This window comes from Pinus tabuliformis, chromosome 9, assembly GCF_031772625.1.
Source record: "Pinus tabuliformis cultivar Carrire ecotype Pingquan chromosome 9, CPIR1, whole genome shotgun sequence".
In the NCBI taxonomy this organism is placed as follows: domain Eukaryota; kingdom Viridiplantae; phylum Streptophyta; class Pinopsida; order Pinales; family Pinaceae; genus Pinus; species Pinus tabuliformis.
The window spans coordinates 1,400,355,101-1,400,372,102 of NC_142307.1; the positions used below are offsets into that span (position 1 = coordinate 1,400,355,101).

General features: G+C 41.8%; 1 protein-coding gene across 1 annotated transcript in view; it reads left to right on the plus strand.

The window, feature by feature from the left end:
- Positions 1-17,002, plus strand: part of ERCC1 (nucleotide repair protein) — a 205,513-nt gene that overhangs the window by 92,077 nt on the left and 96,434 nt on the right. The gene's annotated exons all lie outside the window — the stretch shown is intronic.

Genomic DNA, 17,002 nt, shown 5'->3' on the forward strand with positions numbered 1-17,002 from the left:
GTTTTTCTAACACTCTTTTTGTCTATCTTTTGTAACTTTGAGTTGATGACCAAGTCTCCATAACCCTAATCTCTCAATGATGGTTGAGATTAAATCCCAATTGACAGTGGAGATTATATCTAAATCACTAATGTAAATAGTTTACATTTTATTAGACATTAATAAAATCACTAATAAAAGACTCATCACTTTAATAATTAACTTTAATTAAAGTGAACTAGAAAAGTAGGAAATGTCCTTTCTGGACGACTTCTTCACGTTCAATACTAGGTTTGTGCAGAAGTTCCTGTCCGATGCTACGAACATCAACAACTTAAACTAAGAAATCATCATGCAGAAGCACCCTAGCCTACCTATGGAATTGCACCCTCTATGTGTATACAAACTGAATAAAGATTAAAAGTTAAAACTCAAAATAGAACCGACAATTGGAATGAAAAGCATCTAAAATAGAAAATAGATTGAAGTTGGTGCATGGATCTTTTTGGCATGCATGCATCCGTGTCTTTCTATCTCCTTTGTAAGTACTAGTGTGTTCTCACTTTGCTAATAGATTGTTGAATAGAGGTGCATTGTTGTTGCTGAAGCTTTGCTGTATGGATTGCTCTACTGAAGGAAAGAGCACTGTGGCTGAATCATTGTCTGAGCTACACTAGTAATTAACACTCTGTCTCAGCAAGAAAAGTGATCCCCACCACACCAACCCTCTCTTTGAACATCTCAAACTTCCTCTTTGCCACAGGCATAGTCAAAATGTCAACAATCTAATAATTTGTGGTAATGCACTATAGAACCATTGCCCCCTTCTAAACTTTGTTTTTGATAAAGTGTTACTTGATATCAATATGCTTGGACCGATCATGAAAACACTGAATTATACAACTCTGATTGTTGCAGTAATCATGGTAATGTCCAAATCAAGGTTTTGCCAGAGCATGGGAGTGGGAGCGCCATTTCCTAAAATATCCAGGAGTAAAGCATCGCAGGAGCATTCTTTTTTTTTAATGATATATATTTTTTATATATTATAATGTATTTATGTTAAAAGGAATGCAGAATGCCAAATTAGTTGCATAATATAGGAAACTATACATATTTTTGTTACTTGTAGATTAGATGAGATAAGATAAAGATAAAATAATTCTATTATTGTGCAACAAATGATAACAAGTGCAAATGTATTAATACACAGTGGGTGTGCAATGACCACTCCTATAAAAACCAAAGGCAAATGTCCTCTAAGATGTAAACTCTTTACGTTAGGAAAAAGAGAAGTGATATTGGAAGAGCTGGAGATGTATACAAGAACCGTACTAAGGGTTTTAAAGATAAAAACAAGAGACTCCTTTGGGGGAAATGCCTCCTAGGAGGGCACGAGGGTAGTGCTCCATGTATCTATCATTTAAAGAAGAGGAGGAGATCTTGCTACATTATGAAGAAGTCAGAAATGTCATCCATGGTAAATTAATGATTCATCATTCAAGCATTAAATATCTATTCGTTACAAACATACAAATTCTTAAACCATATAATAGGAAATATACTTGTGATTTACGAATGAAATAGGCTATTTTCCAATTGTCAATGTGATCAGAGAGTTATGTTTACAAATAGGCCATCTGCATAAGTTCTAAATTTTATAAAGTGGTCTTTTTTCTTCATTTTCATGGGAGCACGAAGGGCACATGGTAGGAGGCTAGGAGCATAGGGGAAGTGTGGGAGGTAGTGCGGATCTGGGAGCGTCTAAGCTCCCGATGACAAGGAGTGTTCCAAAAGGGTTTGGAACACTCCTTGGCTGCTTTTGTTGGGAGCACAGTTTTGAGGTGGGAGTGCCCACTAGGGAAACACTTCTGGTAACATTGATTGGGCCAAAAGAAGCCATATTTTTGTTTTTATGGTCATCTCAAGATTGGAGGCCTAGCTTTTGGTCATAAACTTCAACACCTTGTGAAGGGTCATGTTACACCTCATGTTGGATGAAGTTCCACATTGTGATCTTCATCACATTGATGGAATTTGCAGTTGGTACTTTTTGAGTGTTGGACTGACTTGGGGGGATACATCTTCATGGAACCCCCTCTCTTCATGAAATTAGCTTACATGATGGAGGTCTTTGGTTTTGGGAGTCTCTTTTCTCCTTGGTTGGATGATTATGCTTGTTGGTTTGATGGTCTTCAGATTCTCACATGTGCTTGCCTTGTTGATCATCCCCTAGTTGCACATTTGATGGCCATGGAACATTCTATTTCATCATGGTGTGGTTTTGGTATTTTTGTTTATATTGGAGGTACTACTTTTGTTCATGGATGATGGTTCTAGGCCCCCAAAGGATTAGATGATGGTGGTTTTGGGAGGTAGATGTTCTTAATGATTGTTGAAGTTTCCTATATGTTTCATGACGACTGTTGAAGTTTCCTATTGACTATGTGCAATGATGTTGTATTATTTGTGTCATTATGAGTGTTCTACATGATTCTCGTGTTGGATGTGTGGTGGAGACATACTTGATGATTGAATGGGTTAGCATTTTCTATTGTCCCCTTCTCTGATGTTGTTGATGTGGTTGGATGATACATGTTGTGGTAGTGCACTTTGCCTTGGTGGGATTTCTCTAGGTGATATGACATAACATTGGAGCATTTGCTAATAGCTATCACCTAGGTAAAAATCAGTTTATTGATATCAGTATCCTTATAGATGTACTTTTTCCTTAAGTTTGAGTTAGAGTTGAGGATACTAGATACATTTTTGGTGGTCAAGCCTTTTCTTAAGGTTTGACGAGGTATTATCATGCAATAGTTGTTTGGTGGTGCACCTTAGGTTCAAGCCTAGGTTGAGATTTTGTTTTATCTTTATGTTGTCATCATGGTGGAATTATTGCTAGGGGGGATGACTTATTTGCATGGTAGGACATTCATGGAAGTCTAGCCCCTTATTTGGCACACATGTTCAGGTTGATTTAATCAGTTGATGACTATTGGGAGAATGGACTACAATTTTATTAGATCATTAACCTTTTTGCATAGATGTTGAGGTTGATTTTGCAGTAAACCTTACGAATTTCTAGATAAATCCTTAAACATCAAAAGATGTCCAAGCATTCACTAGGAACAACACGAGAAAATAGAGAGAAGAGCCCTTTAGGTGGGGTAACACCATCAAATACTCATTATGGAAGGAATCACACCACAAGTCATGTTTGCTTCCAAACAATACCATCCAACACATCTACAATGCAATGACACTCATGTATTTATACTTTTCTTCGAGTATTCCTAGGGGTTTATGTCAAATACCTCTTATTATTGTATTATTTCCTTTTAATTACATAGCGGGTCTTGTTATCGCAAAATCTGGCAAGCCTGGTGCAAAACCTCACTAGGCAACTTAGGCCTTATGTCAGCAAGAGATCATCCACCACTATCACCTTAGTGTGTTCTCTCTAGCTGCTTAATGGTGGATATTATCTGCACAAGGGAGGCTTCCCAATGAAAACCACTAGCAAATTATTCCACCAAGGAGGGTTCAACGGTGATGCAAAGTCTAATAATCGAAGGAAAGGGTATTGACCAAACCTTGAAAGGCTGAGATAAGAGTTGCCTAGAGTTCAAGTGCACTTTCCTAAGACCATTGTAATTTAAAAGAAGGTTGCTACATGTTAGTGTTTTTATGATATGCAGATTTAGGGCATACAATGACATACAGGAGCTTTAGGAAATAGCCTATAAGTGATAAGTTCAACAAAGGAACAAAGGCTATGTTATGTAAACAATGGCGGCTTTAAATGATTGAAAATGCATATGACAACAATTAAAATCAAGACGTCAACCCTAATTTTAGGGTGAAAAGATGCAATTAATGCTAGATTTTGCCTTTTTATGTGTATTATATGCAATTGCTTTCAATAGGTCAATAACAAATGGATAGTAAATTGTGCTTAAATGCAGATTTAAGCTAACCCAACCCTATTTACCATGAATTTAAGAAATATTTTTTTTAAATGACCACTACAAATTATTCTAGTGCCTTCTGTCAATGGGTAATGGAGTCAATGGTGGTGAGGTCAATGATAGAGGAACTTGGACGAGGTGGGTGGAGGTAAAAAATGTCTCTCTTAGAAACCCTAATGACTTTTTCTAAGTGGAGATATAAGGTCAAGGGATGCATGAACCAAGTTCTCTTCTCTTGAATGACTAATTTTGTAAAGCATAAAGAAACAAGGTTTCATGAAAGATATTCCACTTTTTAATATGGCACAAAGAAATTCTAATTTCAGAAATTTGCATGCGAACTTTAAGAAAGTCAACAATAAATTTTCACCATTCAATTAAGAATCACTTCATCAATCTTAAGACAAGTCTCCTCATGTAAAGATATCCCTCCCAAGATAATTCACTCCACCAAGATCACAGTGCATCTTGTTACCACTCAAACCAGTAGGGGTTCCTAAGAGGGCAACTACTAGGCTAAGGGCAACTGTGGAGGCTTAGCCCACTGTACCACAACTAAGTCTCCCTGTTCTTTACGGACTTTCACCGATGGGGGGAGTCTTGGTAGTGTAGGGATTCATTTGTAAAGTATATGTCAATGATAGGTGAGAAGTGACCCTGAAAGCCCTTTCCCAAGGATGGAGTGAAGAATGGAGCTTGCTTGCTATTTAAGCAAGGGACTTCATCCACCAGGGATAAGGGGTGAGGATTGGAAGGTTGAGGGAGAAAGGATAGGCTTATGAACAAGTTTCTCAATCCCTATAATCCTTGGGAAATTTGGATTCCCAAATGGTCCTTGACAGATAGTATTTATTGAGAAGTGGGACCACACGGGGCCAAGTGGACCTAGCCCAGGTTCGGGGACGGAATGTAGCAACCAATGATGTTCCTATCCGAGACAAGGTGAGGGGAAAGGACCAAATAAGAATACTTTCTTGAAAAGGTTGAATTGATCCTATTGACGAAGTTTCTAAGTCTAACGGTTAGAAACCCTTCATGTACTTTACTGATTTATTCCTAACTACATGTTCTGTTAATTAACAAGTTATTTACCATGTAAATACTGGAAATAAATACAAGTACATGCTCAACACATTACAGATCATCAACTGAAGGAAATAGAAACAGGCACACAAGTGACATCGTTGTTTTTGGACTAATGTCCTTGGAAAAACCCAATGCGAGAAAACTGGTGCAACTATCTGAGGGTTTGATTTATTAAGCAGTTTCAAAATACAATATGGGTGCCAAATCCGGGTCACCCAACAGAGAAAAATCTCGGCAGTAGTACCTCTCTACTCGGAAGCAGATATTTCGGCTGAAACCCCAGATAAACACTCCGGCAGCTCCACAGCTCCAATCTGCCCCACGAAACCCCAACATCAACCTCTAGGGGCTGTGTCAGCTCTGTCTGGTCCAGCGTTAGCCTAGTGTCACTCTGGCTTGGCTTGCGTCAGCCTCTGGAGGAACTGCGTCAGTCCTCTGGCCCTCTGCGTCCCTCATGCTGGCCCTTTGAGGCACCTGTGCAACTCTTGGCTGGTTCTGTGTGAGCCCTGGCTAGCTTTGCGTGAACCCTTGGCTGGTTCTGTGTCCCTCTCTCCGGCTGCTGCGTTGATCCTCCTAGTGCTATCTCTGCCTCTCTGCTTCTGTATTCATTGCCCCTCCGCTACAACGCTGATCACTCTCTCAACTTTCTCAGCAAACCCAACCCTAGAAAGTCGAAATCTTGATCTCTTGGTGTGTTCTCCAAGTGACCCTCAAGCCTCCTCTTATACTTTTCTCGTTGACAAATCAACAGTCGAGATTAAGTCCCTAATCAACGACTAAGATTAGATCTGGCTTGATCCATGACTTTTGGACCATTCTAACACAATTTTTATTAATTTACATCAATATTTTATTTTTCCTAAGTTTAGACTTAGGGACTCCATTAAAAATATTAATTATTTTAATATCTCCCAAAATGTTTAGAATCTGCCCAAACCCTTTTTGGGTATTGGATATCTCATGTGCCTTAGCCTGTCCACCAATTTTCGTGGCTAGAGCACATCCTATGCTACCCCAAATCAACACACCTTCTTAGTGAGGACTGTGCTCTAGCAATACTCCTAATTGAGTTTCACCCTGATCATCCGGCATTGGTCCCTGTGCTGATGCTAGGGCTGCTGCCTATCATCTGCACTGCTGCATCTTGTACTGCTACCCATGGCCCTGCCACTGCCACTGCTGCATCCGTATTGTAACTCCCTCTCATCCTGTTGCATTGTGCTGCCCATAGTACTGTCACTGCTAACTGCTGCACTGCAACCCAGTTATTGAGAAGTAAGTAACTGATCTCCCAACTCTCACATCTCTGCTAGGCTAGAGACACCCTCGATGCTGAAGCTCCCTCTGTTGCTGACAAGTGCTCCCTCTCTGACCTCTGTGCTACTCCAACTATTCCATGCATCTCGCACTGTTGCACACCTCTCTGTGCCATCTTGCACTGGTGCAACACCCACGTGCTTCTCGCATTGTTGCCTCATACTGTCCAGGGAATCCTACACTGTAGCTCCCTCTGTCGCTCCATCCGCATCCATCTCTATTGACATCCGCAAATATTGCTACTCCTCTTCGGGGCTCCCGTAGCAAGGTCTAATCCAAGAGGCTGGGTACCTCAAGGATCTTGCCCCTCATTGCCTGTAGTCCATTTGACTACAACTTGATGTCTCCCCACTTCCGCTCAAGTGGTGTGTGTGCACTCATGGCACAGTGATTATCTGTCTCCACTTCCTTCTCTGCCCTTGCTGGCGCAGCCTTGGTCTCGGAGGCCTCTCCCATGCTTTTTTTCCTTGGACACTAGGTCGCATAATGACCCAGCTCCCCATAGTGGAAGCATTTGACCTTGGAGGTCCTTCTTCCATTTCTCCTGCTTTCCCTCAAATGCTAGGGCAACATCCACCTCCTCCTCCTTGATTCTGATCCCCTTGCTGCTGCTTCCCGCCTTGCCCAACCTTCTAATCTCTTCTTGGCGAAGAGCCGCCCACATTTCCTCCCAATCTGGAAGGGTTTCCCTGCCCATTATGCTCTGGACAAACACCTCACAGTGTTTTGAGATTGCGTTAAGGGTTGTTCTCACCATCAATTCTTGATCCGGCGTGGCTCGTATGGAAGTCAGCTGATCCCGGATCTCCTTCAATCGACCGAGGAAGGGATCGATCTGTTCTCCCTTCTGCATCTGGTATGATCACAACTGATTTTCTAGTAACATCCTTCTCTACACAGAAGTATGTTGGTACAATTTCTTTAGAGCCTCCCACATCTCATTTGTTGTGTCCTTTTCGGCAATTTGTGGTACCACATGGTCCTTGACCTCGTCAAGAATGATGCTCTTGGCCCTCGCCATTATGTCCTTGTACTTGTCGCTATCAGCTGGGTCAACTAGGATAACTATCGTCCTCAAGGCGAAGTCCTTGACACGATTTTTGTCTAGAACAGATAGGATTCTGGCCTTCTAGACTACGAAGTTTGAGGCTCTGTCCGATCTGTCTTGGTCTCTTACCCCATTTACTGCCATCTCGTTGTTCCTCTACTTCCCTCCTGGAAGTTCTTGGTGTGCCTCTCTTTGAGTCTCGATTTCCGTTATGGAAACCCTTTTGCCAATGTCGAGATGCTCCCACTCCGATCGTTAGTGCAGCTGCACCATTGATCCGGATTTCTCGGCTAGAAATCCTCAGTAGCAACTCCCGCCTCCTTGGCCTTGCCCTGTTAGGTACTGTTCTGACTACAGTGCCCCACCAGCTCCACTCTGCAACTTACCCATAGCCTCCTAAACCCCAACAAACTGAAGGTTAGAGCTCCTAGGCTCTGCGCAATCCCGACACCGGTAAATCAACTTCCTCAGCCAACTGTGTCAACCCTCCTGACCTCTGCGTGGCTTTTTGTGAGCCTGTCTTTGTCTCCCTCAGCCTCTGCGCTGCCTCCTCTTGGCTCGAATTTGATGACGCAGGCACTGCATCACCCCTTCCTTGCCGCTTCTCTGCTAGGAACAACTTTTGTCACTCGGGACAACTATTTTCTGCTGTTGCTGCTTTGCTCGGCTGATGTCCTCAGTTCTCCTGTTATCTGCAACCACGCTCTGATACCATGATGAAGTTTCCAAGTCTAACTATTAGAAACCCTTCATGTACTTCATTGATTTATTCCTACCTACTTGTTCTGTTAATTAACAAGTTATTTACCATGTAAATACTGGAAATAAATACAAGTACATGTTCAACACATTACAAATCATCAACTGAAGGAAACATAAACAAGCACACAAGTGACACTGTTGTTTTTGGACTAATGTCCCCGGAAAAACCCAATACGGGAAAACTAGTGTAGCTATATGAGGGTTTGATTTATGACGCAGTTTCAAAATACAACTTGGGTGCCAATATCGGCTCACCCAACAGAGAAAAATCTTGGCAATAGTACCTCTCTACTTTGAAGCAGATATTTCGATTGAAACCCCGGATAAACATTATGACTGTTCCACAACTCCAATTTGCCCCACGAAACCCCAACGTCAGCCTCTAGGGATTGCATCAGCTCTGTCTGGCACAGTGTTAGCCCAACGTCACTCTGGCTTGTCCTGTGTCAGCTTCTGGAGGCATTGCGTCATTCCTTTGGCCCTCTGCGTCACTCATGCTGGCCCTTTGAGGCACTGCACAGTTCTTGGCTACCTCTGCGTGAGCCCTGGCTGGCTTTGCGTGAACCCTTGGCTGGTTCTGCATCCCTCTCTCCGGCAACTCAGCTGATCCTCCCGGTGCTATCTCTTCCTCTCTGCTTCTGTATTCACTGCCCCTCAGCTGCAACTTTGATCAATCTCTCAACTTTCTCAGCGAACCCAGCTCCAGAAAGTCGAGATCTTGATCTCTTGGTGTGTTCTCCAAGTGACCCTCAAGCCTCCTCTTATACTTTTCTCGTTGACAAATCAATGGTCGAGATTAAGTCCCTAATCAACGGCTAATATTAGATCTGGCTTGATCCATGACTTTTGGACCATTCTAACACAATTTTATATTAATTTACATTAATATTTTATTTTTCCTAAGTTTAGACTTAGGGACTCCATTAAGAATATTAATTATTTTAATATCTCCCAAACTGTTTAGAATCTACCCAAACCCTTTCTGGGTATTGGAGATCTCATGTGCCTTAGCCTCTCCACCAATTTTCGTGGCTAGAGCACATTCGATGCTACCCCAAATCAACACTGATTGAGGTCTAGCCTTGGGGATGCCTAGGCACAATTCAATCCTAAAGCTAGGGCTTGAGATTCCTAGAGATTTCACTGTTAGAATTGCCTCAAATTTGGAGGAGAGGGAGGGGACCCACCAACGCAGTTGCCTATAGGAGATAATTTTTTTTCCTTGGGTCAATTCTCGGGAAATTGATGCCCTAGGTGACCTAATGGGGCTAGAGTTGGGGAAAATGGTTAAAGAGGGTTGAAATGATCACCCTTTTTGAGGGATCAATGCCTTGTTCACTTGGGGATATGGAGTCGAGGATAATGATGAGTAAGAACTTGGTTTCTTGATCAAGGAGGCCCAGAAAGCCAACTTCGTCCAATGTTGAGAGAAAGAAAAGAAAAGTGACCTTCAAGCATTTATACTTCAAAGCAAATGATGCAAGCTTATCGAGATAAATAAATCTCTAGGAAATTTCATTCATATAACATTGGCCCATACATTTAATTAGCTAAAACATGCTCAATTCCACATCTCGATAATGCAACAACTAGCCCTAATTTTAGTAGTATGCAGCAACAAGAATAATAGCATCAAAATTTACCTACAATGTTATAGAGTATATCCAACCAACATTTCTTTTGCTCAATAAAGCTCCAAGCCAAGAGGAATAACCCAAATCCATACATCAAAATTCATCCATCTCCAAAGATATCCACCATGGGAAAAGTGCGAAAATTCTCTATGATTAGAGAGATCCCAAGTCAAGTGATCATACAAATGAATGGATTTAACATCAATATATAGCCTCCTAAGGAGTTCGAATTAGCCTATGGGCCCCTAAAGATAAAATGACGTGCAAATAATAACCCCTAATGGTGACAAGCCCACCATACTAGATCATAATGTAAAAACAAGCCTCACAAGGGGTCAAATAATGATGTATGCATGTCGTATGGACCTCCCAAGGCCCAATAACATCTTGAAGTGCCATATTGAGGAATAAATTCCTCAAAATATGATGGACAAGGGGGTGGCCCCTTGTTCTCCAAGTAGTAGACCTATGGTGCTCCAAGTGGGTCTGAGGGCACATCAATGACCCCATGGGTCTCCATATGAATCAAAGATGTTTGTAGATCTTCTGCAATGGTCCAGGTGGTGGAATGAATGCTGCCATGACATCGTACAAGTGCTGGGACACCTGGCAAGAGTGTGGGGCTCCTGTGGGGGCCTGCTGGCCATAGTGTACCAATCATGTCAACATCGTCCCAAAAGTGGATCGCTGGTAGCCTTTGAAGATCCATGGAGTGCTGTCTGCTGCTGTGGAGGCCCATGGCTCTCTATGCACACCCTATTTGTGCCAATGTGGACCTCTTGGTGTCAGGATCCCATGTAGGGAAGCCAAAACCAAATGGAAACCACCTACAATCCTGCATAAGATCCAATGCATCACCTAGGCTTCCAGTACAATCAATCATTAAAATAATCGAGTAAATGAGCTTAAAAATCATGGATAAAAAAGTGGGCACTTCATAATGGCATGCCCTTCTATAGTGGGCTTTGGCATGTGCTAGTGTCTCTAGGCTCCAAAAGGGGTTAGCCAAGTACCTTATTAGGTGGTTTCAACCCTTAAAGGGGATAGTATGTCCAATGCAGATCCTTCTAATGGGGGTGGCAAGTGACAAATAGGTGAGATGGAATATGGAATGAGAGGGGCAGCCCTGGGCCACATAATGGGGCATAGAGGTAGCTAGATAGGGGGAAGCCCACACCTGGGTATATATTGTATAGGAAGGAGTAGTCGTGGTACATGAGGTGCCCCGACCTTGATTTTCCCCCCTTTTTTATATGCCTTTTTCCTTTTATGAATTTTCTTTAATTAATTGCTCGGGGCTCAAAGGACAAGAGCATGATGTGTATAATATAGCAGCAATTGCCCCTTTTGAGGTAGGGCGGTTCATTACCCTCCAGGGGTTGGGACAATCATGGGTTCCTGAATGATAGAGGAGGCTCATTTAGGGCCTATGGAACCAGGGTGATGGCCAATGATTGGGGTAGAGCTCATGTAATGGCTTTTGCCCACGTGCTAATTATTTTTGTCCCGACCATATTTTGCATTTTGTGGTACAATTTCCTGTTAAATGTGGCCAATTATGCTTTTCACTTTTTTCTTTTAATTGCTTCAACCTTCGGGGCATCATTCTAGGCCTGACCCAAGGTGTGGGAAAGGGGATAGAGAGGATAGCCCTATGTTTACCCAGAATGGGAATGTGGACCCAGGTTGGAGAAAAGATGAATGGGGCTATAGTGAGTGGAAAGGGAGTAATATGTGTGGGTAAAGGAGCGGGACCACACACCCAATGCCGATGTTTCCCAAGTAGTACCACCCTAGAACTGAATGGTCAATAAAGGAGATCCGACGGGATTAAGATCCAAGGGTAACAACCAAAAGAGATGAAGGGGATAGGAGCACAAAATAAGCCCACTCTTTCCGCCAAATCCCCCCATCAATCCATACCCACACGTATCCATGATAAGTAAACCCATTACTCAATTACCAAATGACAAGACATACCTTTAGATTTAGGAGGCCCACCTTCAAACATACAATCAATACAGGTGGGTGAGGGACCACATGGCTAGCTCAAGTGGCAGAGAAATGGCACAATGAGCTAGAAGGAGGCATCAAGGGGCTGCTGGCTGTCGATTGAGGCTCATCACAGAGAAAAAATTCTCTTGGGGATATCACCCACAAAGTTGTGGGTATCACGTCCAAGAGAAAAGAACAAGAGAGCTAATGCACACTTATTAAGAGATAGAAAAGTGTTATGTTGTGTGATGATTCAAAATGAAAGTGACTCCCCTCTACTTATATGAGGATAACCAAGTCATTTTTAATTAATTTACAAGTAAAAGCCCTAAAATGTTTACTTGAGCACTCAACTAGGCCTAAAGGTCACAAATTGACCTTAAGATAGCTTTAAAAGATGATAAATACGCCAAAATAACCCATATGTGTGGGAATAAATGCTCTCCATGTTGACGTCATCCTCTCAAGATGGTCAATCTCCCATCAAACAGGTGACAAAGAGGCTCATGAGTGATCCTCCCTCTATGAAGTCATTAAAATGCATGTGTATATCTCCAAATAAATCTTCCTCCACCATGAAATCATCTCCAAGACGGCCTATGTCACTCTTCTAGGGCACATGGGGGTGATGTGGTAAGCTCCGAGACAAGTATTGACACATGGGCATGATGCGCTAGCTCTCCCAAGTCATTTTATGATAACCATCCTCATCTAGGCTCTGAAACAAGGAAACATTCATCAAATAGGGTCAAGTCTAACTTGGGGGTGTCCTAGGTCCATCTAGGTACATCATCAAACAAGCCAACACCTTGGCTTCCTAGTACAACGTTTCAACATCTAGAGGTGTAGCAAGAAACATACATTTATGTGGAGTTTCATCAAGGCTCAATGCCCATCTCATGAGGGCAATGTTGTGGCTACAAGGTCATGCTTGCTCTCAGCAATGGGAAAAATGTCCTCCGAAGGGCACTCGATGTGTGTCAAGTCTTCCTTTAGAGAATCTTTATTGCATGAATAATGAACCACTTGAAACATTCCCTTACGATCAAGTGAGATAAACATCATTAGGGACAAAAGCCATTAAAGTATTATTGTGAGCCATATTCAATGTTAGGGGCACAAGAATAGTTCACGCAAGCCTTGCCTTCCAATGTCTTTCTAGCTCATGATTTGTAAGCAAGTTACCACACTTGTGTTCGGGATGATTATGCCTTTAGCCCTATTAGGTGCTTCTAGCCCCCAAGGGGAAGGATGTTAAGTTTTGGTAGCTTGGACAACTTATTCTGTATAGGCTTAGTGTCAAGCATGTAGAACATTGCCGACAAAATTTCCTAGCAAAGTGACTTTTCATTTTCCTGAGCACATTAATTAATTAATGTTAAAGATCTTGAGATTGTGAATTACGAGGATAATTTCGTTAATCATGAAGTTGTCTTTGTGAATCACGAGGCAAAGGAAAAATTATAAAAGTAATTGCTTGAGGAGATCTTGGCATGTATTCCAAAAGGTGGTGCACACTTCAAGCAAGTTGGCACACATGCCAAGGTGCAGCGAGTTAGGAAAAGGAGAGGAAAAGGGAAGTGTGTAGATCGAGGCATCCAAACATGCAAACTGATATAGGCCGCATGTGTGAGAGGGTTGCACAAGGATTTGGTGTTCACTGGGTGGTCATTTAGAGCTGAATAGGTTGCTATCCCTGTCATTTATTGCAGTTTTTGCAATATGATATAATATGACGACAAGCTAATTGGGTCCATAAATCCTTAACTTGCTTTCTACACTAAGAAATAAGACCATATTTTGTTAGAATTTTCTTATACATCAAATTCAAGAGATCAGATGTTATATTTAAAACTGTTTTGTGTTATTTTATTTGCTGTTTTGGTTTTCTGCTTCATAATCATACACATAAATAGCGGGACAGCCCCAAGAATTAACTTCTCCACTTCTCCTTGACCCCACTTAAGGAACTAGTCTTATGTGGAGTTGGTTGGGGTGTCAAGTGGGACTTGTCCCTTGACCTTTTAGGAGGAAATTGGGTCTAAATAGTGGAGGTTTAGGCCAAGGTGATAGCGGGTCCTTGCCCTGCGTGTGCTAATCCAGTTGGTTGCTAGGACCTTATGTTGATTTTTTTACTGAGGGCAATGCTAGAACATTTTCGTATATAGATCATAACAATATTAAAATTTCATGTAACATTTTACTTCATCATGCAGTATAAGAAAATTCATTCATTAAGCATGATAGAGCAGTAGAGAAATAACCAAGAAACCATGTGACAAGAGACACAAAGAAATTAGGCTTGATGCGAGAGAGAGAGAGAGAGAGAGAGAGAGAGAGAGAGAGAGAGTTCAAGATACATCAGTACATCAAAGACATCATCAAGATCATAACAAAACCAATACCCAATAGAAATGCCAAGCCAAATCCCGTGGCCCTCCTTCACATTTCTGGCCTCCTTATCTCCTCTTGAAATTCGCTGGATTAGAGTTGCATAAAGACAAATTCGATGTACCCAAATGAGGAGGAACCCTCTCCTTTATATAGACTTCAAAGGGGGTCGAATGGGTGTCTTATTGGTGCCCAACCGACTTGAAAAACAATGAGGCTGACTTGTAAATTTTGGAGGGAAAATTTAAACTATAAATTTTACAATTTCTTCCTTTTATTTTTGATGATGGAAATGCCAACCATGGCTACAATTTTCAACACTTCCTCTTAGTGAGGGAGGTATTTTCATTCTCTTTCATCATAAGGAAAGTAGATAGCATCACAATCCAATTTCATCGCTCCCTCTCAGTTAGAGAGGTAGTCTTCCAGCTACTCCATATATCTGCTCTCGGTTGAACAATGATGTCTCCATCCACAATGGATGATAGGGGAGATCAATTTACCACAACCATATCCATGGTAGTCATATTTGACCTTGGTAAAGATCACACACACCTTACTGGTCTCCAGGTTCAGCTCCATGACCTAAAATAATATATTATAGATTTCATCTTAGATATACATGTCTTAGCATAAGGAAAGTTGAATCTTGATAGCTGCCTCATCGTCTCATCTCATTTTGGAAGAATGATCGACAATGACAATAGGGGGGATCAATTTACCACAACCACGTCCATGGCAGTCGTAAATGACCTTGGTAAAGATCACACACACCCTATGTCCACTCACTGATCCTCGCCCAACTTGATCCTTAACGATCAAGTGGTAGAACACCTGCATCCAATACTTAGGGAGATCAATTTACCTTAACCAAGTCCATGGCAGTTGCATTCGACTTTGGTAAAGATCACACACACCTAAGTCTCCTCACCCACTGACTAGATGGGTGGCAATCCCAATAAGCTTAACCAAGTCCAGGGCCCTTGGTCAATAAAGGCACGAAGGTGACTTGCAGGATGGATGCATATTGGGACATGTACTCAGCCAAGTCCATGGCTTCAAGGAGTACCCTCGTTCCCAGGAGCCTCGCTGCTCATCCCCCTTCACCAAGTCCATGGCTTCAAGGAGTACCCTCATTCCCAAGAGCCTCGCTACTCATCCCCCCTCACCAAGTCCATGGCTAGTCAAAAGACTGGGGGAGAGCATATGCTCAATGTTCTCAATCAACAATGTTCCCTCTCAAGGAGGGATACATTTTCCCGCACTCCATGCTTCTCTCTGAAGAGTAAGAACTTTGTTTTCGACAAAGGCTTGGTGAGAATGTCTACAACCTCTTGATCTGTTGAGATGTGTTGGAGCCTCACTGTTCCTCTCTGTACCATATTTTTGATTTAGTGGTACCTGATCTCGATGTGTTTATAAAAATATGATCTTTCTTTGATAGTCACAATATATGAAGATCGAATCTGGCACATGATCAAACAACTCTGCAAGGAGCTTTCGCAGCCATACTGCCTCACAACTAGCCATACTAGCTGCAATATACTTTGCCTCAGCTATATTGAGAGCGACATATCTCTGCTCCCGGCTCATTCAGGAAATTGTGACAAATCCCAGGCTTAAAGCAACACCCTAATGTGCTCTTCTAGTCAGTGAACCAATCTGCATTTGTATACCCATGTAGTCTCATATCTTCATCAGAGACATACCTTAGTCGATCATTGATTCCAGTACCGGATCACACAGGTCATGGAACAACTGAAAAGAGGTCATGGCAGACTTCAACACTTTATCAAGTGTTCCAACAAACAATAACATCTATGTTATGCTCTTAACCTGCAAAAAGATACCCAAATACAGAATATGCAAAGAAAGATACCCAGAACATAGAATAGTGAGAGACAACAGCAAATATTTTATTATTCAGAAAGCAATGTTCACTGGCCTCTTCGAGGGGGCAACCTACAATAGAGCAGAGCTCGATACAAAAATAAGACACAATGCTCCTCGCAGGGAGTCTCTATCCTTTATATATGACTCATACATGCAATACCAAGGATCAATACCATGGGTTTTATTAATACCATCTATCTAATACTACGGCCCATTTGCAACTGTGGTCCCGTCATTAATTGCGAGTTAACCACTTACAATTATTAATATGGGCTTTATTGACTCTTGACTATGACTCGATCCCATTACATAAATTAGGGGGTTAGGGTGGGACCCTAACAATCTAGCTGTTCATTCAACTTCAGATGGGGCTTCTAATAGAAGCAAACAATCCAACCGATAACAAGTGGCAATATCAACACCCTACAAATCCATCAGATATTAAGAGGCTTCTCACAGAAGCAAACATCAATCATGGTCCAATCCAACAGATGATAAGAGGCTTCTTATAGAAGCAAACATCAACAACCGAATTCACAAATTAGTTACATTTCCAGCTTCAATCGTGCTACATGCAACATGACCATTCAGTCATTCAGACCAATACATCACCCAAAATGCATCTAGTTCAAATAGTGTCAACAATTTCATGTATCAGGTGTTCAAAGAGCCAATCAGAGAATCGACCAAGTCAACAACAAAGTCTCGCAACTTCTTCGAACTTTCATTAAGCAAGTGTTCATGGACTCATAGGCCATTATGCCACAACCTCGGAAATTTGACCGGGCTCGTGACACACTTTCAATCTTTCAGTTATTCAATCAACTCCCTCTTACAATGGATGAAGAGGACCTTAGTCCTTGTCAGAAACACAACAGAAAAGTCACAGGCTCTTCTTCAACATATTTAGATAAGCATGCTTTATT